This window comes from Pinus tabuliformis, chromosome 9 (assembly GCF_031772625.1).
Source record: "Pinus tabuliformis cultivar Carrire ecotype Pingquan chromosome 9, CPIR1, whole genome shotgun sequence".
In the NCBI taxonomy this organism is placed as follows: domain Eukaryota; kingdom Viridiplantae; phylum Streptophyta; class Pinopsida; order Pinales; family Pinaceae; genus Pinus; species Pinus tabuliformis.
Genome location: NC_142307.1, coordinates 1,521,546,931 through 1,521,552,653, shown reverse-complemented (window position 1 = coordinate 1,521,552,653; position 5,723 = coordinate 1,521,546,931).

The following is a 5,723-nucleotide window of genomic DNA, read 5'->3' as shown; positions in this document are numbered from 1 at the left end:
AAGGTATATCTTCATTTGTTGTTCTTGAAATGATATCACTTTGATTAATGAAAAATGACTCCCACCAAACTGTATCAGCAATGTCAAAGTACTCATATGTATATCTAATACATTTTTTAACTTCTTTTAGGCAATCAGAATAATTTATATCTCTATTCTATCTACGTGCATTATGAACTTCACCAACTGATTGTAATAACAATATCTTTTATGCAAATATTGGATGATCTGGAATGAGCTTCAAAAATTCCAAACCTGATGATGGTGCCCATTCTGCAGTAGTTGAATACTTCTTACCCCATATTAGTGTTTTCCGATCAATTTTTTTGATACGAAATTGATGTTGGAAGCTAATGGAATTAAGTTGTTCAATGCATTTCTCCTCACCATGCGATCCCAGAATAAACCTTCGCATGTCAATAGTTTCTTCCAACACATCAAAAGTAGGCTCTGGCATGTATGATTTCTTAATACATTCAATTAATGATGGCAAGCTCCCAACTTCCTTCCTCCTCAATGTGACTAAAAAACGACTAAACATTTGATCAATATGGTCATGAGTGTGCCCAACAAGAAGGAAACCAACCTTCACCTTTTGAAAAATTCTTAATTCAACAAGCATGTTTATACATCCAAAAAAAACCTGATTTTTGTTTTCCCAGCAAGTGTTGTCCAATTGTAGACACAAAACTTCAGGAAGATTACCATACCAATGAGAAAGCACATCATGAATTATGGTTATTATCAGATTTGCATCATTATGAATATTTGGAGCTGTGAAGTACACCCTTGGCAGCATTTTCCCATTTAAGACCATACAACTGACCAAGTGATACTGAATAAAATTTTCCTCCTGAAAATTTTTGGGTGTGCGAACAAAATTTGGTAAAAGTGTTTTCTTCTGGTCCATACCATCAATTATCAAACCCAAATATTTATTCGGATTATTATAACACTTCTTTTGATGCTTGTACAACTTTTTCCTTTCACTTGTTTATTGTTCGTGATGCTCCTAAAGTTCTTTGACAATGGAATCTACAAAACATAAAAGAAAGTCATTAAGAAATATGTTTTCATAGTTGATGACTATACAATTTTAAGAGTTAAAGTTATGAATGCTAACCTCTTTCTGACCCTTCAAATTTATCCCTTTTTTATTTAAGAGAAGCACATGTACTGCAAATCCCCATCCTTGTCTTCTTAGGAATACAGACATTGTTGAATTCTTTCTTCCATACCTTCACAAAATATTGATATGTAATAAACCAACCATGTCCCTCAAAACTTTCTACATATTCTTTGTACAAGTTGTAGATTTCTCGTCTTGAAAAGTTATTTGGAATATGTATTGTCTCTCTATTTGGCATACACTCTCCATGATTTGAAAATAAATCTTTCATCCATGACATTTTAGTATTTGATAATGGCCCAAACTGTCATTTATGACGTACTTCTGAATAAAATGTGGGATCCTTTTCCAAATTTTCTTGGATTCTTGAGAGATGAAAATTACCCATCAAATGAAACATTTTGAAAGCCTTTCTATAGATAAATAAAGACCCAATATGATAATCATAACCTGACAATGTAGATTGCATGCACGCAACTAAATATGAATTTTGCATGCTTTTATTTATTGACAAATATCTCTTCATTTTCTCTAATGCAAATTTGAAATCCATATGTTTCAGGCAATCTTTTTGACAACATTCACTTCAAATGAGAGCGCTGATAGAACTTCTTCTCATCAGATATTTTTCTCTACCCCCTGTATAACTAGAACATCTTGGATTGATATGAAAAGGTATGCTCCTACTCCTCGATACAATATTTCCTACCAACATCTCCATCATTGGATTATCATTTGTATAAGCATTTTCATCATCATTCTGAGGAATGTTATCCTCACTATGACCAACTGTGCTTTTGAAACAATGACTTGGAGGATATTCTTCATCTTCCCCTTCTTCAGTGCTACTATCATAGTCCTTAAAATTAGGACAAAATGGAAAATTTGACTCTATGTTTATTCGATATTCTTCCTCATGTGCATTGTCAGTGCTACTCTCATAGTGCGTAGAATTAAGGACTACATGGAAAATGTGATTGTTTACTTACTGAAAATTCTACATCCTCTTCTTTGTCACTACTACTATCATAGTCCTTAGGATTAGGAATAAGTGCTTCATCCTGTCCTTCGTCACTACTGCTCTCATAGTCCTTAGGATTAGGACTAAGTGGACTCTACAACTCTTTATTTATTTGAAAATATTCATCATGTTCTTCATCACTGTTGTTCTCATAGTCCATAGGATTAGGACTAAGTGGACACCATGACACTCTATTCATTTGAAATTCTTCATCATGTTCTTCATCACTGTTGCTTTCATAGTCCATAGGATTAGGAATACGTGGACACTGTGACACTATTCATTTGAATTCTTCGTCATGCTCTTTGTCACTGCTTCTCTCATAGTCCATAAGATTAGGACTAAGTGGACATTGTGACACTTCATTCTTTTGAAATTCTTCATCATGTTCTTCATCACTGCTACTTTCATAGTCCATAGGATTAGGACTAAGTGGACACTGTGACACTCTATTCAGTTGAAATTATTCATCATGCTCTTCATCAATGTTGCTCTCATAGTCCATAGGATTAGGACTAAGTGGACATCGTGACACTCCATTCTTTTGAAATTCTTCATCATGCTCTTCATCACTGCTACTCTCATATTCCATAGGATTATGACTAAGTGGACACTGTGACACTCCATTCTTTTGAAATTCACCATCATGTTCTTCATCACTGTTGATCTCATAGTCCATAGGATTAGGACTAAGTGGAAACCATGACACTCCATTCTTTTGAAATTCTTCATCATGCTCTTCATCACTGCTGCTCTCATAGTCCATAAGATTAGGACTAAGTGGACACCGTGACACTCCATTCTTTTGAAATTCTTCATCATGCTCTTCATCACTGCTGTTCTCATAATATATAGGATTAGCACTAAGTGGAAACCGTGACTCTTTATTTATTTGAAATTCTTCATCCCACCTTTCATCAGTGCTACTCTCATAGTCCTTAGCATTAGGACTAAGTGAAAGAATTGACTCTCTATTCATAAAGGAATAATTTCCATTATATTCATCAATATGAATAAAGTTGTTACGTGACGAAGATGTTGATGCTTCACAAAGCGAAACTTCACTATTAGAAGAATCCATGCCTTTCAAATAGAAGAGGTTGAATGATACAAATCTAGACTCTCCTAATGACAATATATAGGTTAAAGAATGAAAATTTCCCTCCAAAAATTTTCACCATAATTTTTCCCTCCAAAAATTTCGTTTCATGTATTTCCCTCTGTTATTTTCTTCTACAATTTATTGAAAAATTTTAACTAATTTTTTTTTTATGAAATAAATCTTTAAAATTAAAATAAACTAAATCTTTTACCTAAATTAATTTATACATAAAATATATAATATTTATTAAACAATTGAATGTTTTTTTTAATTTTTATTATACCTTCTAAAACAAATTAATCCCACATTCACCGTGTTGTAAAACAATTCCGTAATGTTCGCTTTATCATAGTTTCCTATATCGCCATAACAAAATTAACATGTTAAAAATTATAAAAACAAATTAATCCAACATTAACTATACGGTAAAACAATTCCGTAATTTCCCCTATGTAATAAATTTCATTATCACTATTCCTCACACAACATCAAGGTTTTCCGAGGTTTGTTAAAAGACTTGGAGAGAATTTGTGGAGCGGCTCCATTGCCATCAACAACATATTCAATGGAGGATTATCGCATTTGAAAGGTTAGTTAATTTTTCTACTTTGCAAATTTTAAAATTCAATAAGTTTAATGATTTTTTTTGTCTTTAGAAGTTAAAAAAATTTGTGGCACAGATTTACCCACTGCGTCTGCAGTGGGCGTGGTGGGCCTGATCATGCTCCCAGTGGCCCAATGAGACCATGAGTGAGAGGTGGGGGAGCTAGCTACCCAGCACCCTGCCCCAACCCGGCGGCCCAATGATCGGCCGGGGCGGCGAGTCGTGTTGGGCCGCCGGGTGGGGCAGGGGGGCTGGCACCTGCCCCCTCGCCCCACCCCGACGACCCAATGGCCAGCCAGGACGGCAAGATGCTAGCCCCCCCGCCCCACCTCGGTAGGCCATTAAGCTGCAGGGGTGGGGTGGAGGCTGGCGGTCAGCCCTCCGCCCCACTTGAGTGGCCCAATGGCCTGCCGAGGAGGCGGGCCAATTCCAACCAATTCTCGGAATTGGCCCGCCACCCTGGCGGGCAGTTGGGCAGAGGGGTTGGAGCCTACGAGGTGGGGTGGGTTGCGGTGGAAGGGAGCTAGTGGGGCTGGGATGGGGAGGGGGGGTGGTTTTTGGGCCACCACGGTGGGGTAGGGAGGTTGGGCCCAACTACCAGCCTGGGTGGCCGGCCGATTTCCGGGGTGGGGCAGCAGGGTGCTGTATTTTTTAAATTTCTTATTTTTTTTTTAAATTGTTATGTTTTACAAAATTAATTATCATTTATCATTTTTTTTGTTAATTTAAGCTATTATTTTTTTGTAATTTACTGATTTATATGTGTCTTTTTTTTCAGGAAAATGGCATCAAACAAGATTTATGTGAATCTTTCTGGACCAAAGACTGTTAAAGATGGATCTTCAAAAAACACTGTTGAACAAACCAAACCTAGGCTTATAGCTACAAATCTTTCAAGTGCCTCAAATGATAAGAAGATGATTTCATACTAGAAGAAATCAAAAGAAGTGAAACTTCCAGCAAATGTTTGGTAAGTGAAAGAAAGAGAAAGCCAAAATGTGTAGATATATCTATATTTTTATATACCTAACAGTAATGGAATTTATGAGGTGATGGGCAAGGTCATAGACATGTGTTCAGTACCAGACAGTGAAGTTGTTTACATATTACAAAACGCCCAACTCACATGAAAGGATTAAATACCAATTATCATATTCATTGTATGACATGAGAGAGGTATCTACAAAGTTGGGTAAACAAATCATAAATGAGATGAAACAAAATATTGTAAGTATTGTTATTTATATTTTTGTTTTGTGTTCTTGTAACTGTCTCATAATATTTTTATAACTTTTTTTTTATTGACATATGATATTTTGTTTGGCAGAATTTTGTTGAAAATTGTTCAATTATGTTGGGAGGCATTCATTTCATAGAGCATGATATTATGAAAGTTGTCAACAGTTTCTACTCAGTGTCAGAAGAAGATATGGAGAATAAACAAAATGTAGTAATTCATGATGCTACGAAACTAGATCCAAGGGATAAAAAAAAATGGCTCTAGTGGATAAATCTAGCAAAGGTAGATATGTTACTTTTGAAGATGAGGAAGTTGAAACTGACACTGAAGAATATGTTGTCATTATTGTGGATGACATTGGAACTAATATTATAAAGGAGAAGAGTCGTAAAAGACCAAAAGTAACAATGCCCAAGAATAAATCTGTTCTAGTTAATGATGAGAATGTTATGAGGAAGAAAAGTAAATTTGAACATTCTGAAGTAGTCATTACCAACAATCAAGATCCTAGTGAAACTTCAAGAGAAAGAAGAGAAATCATTACACCAGGAGCTGATTTAGAGGATGGCATTATTAAAACAAAACAAAATGCCATTCGATAGAACTTGACAAAGAGAAACTTAATTA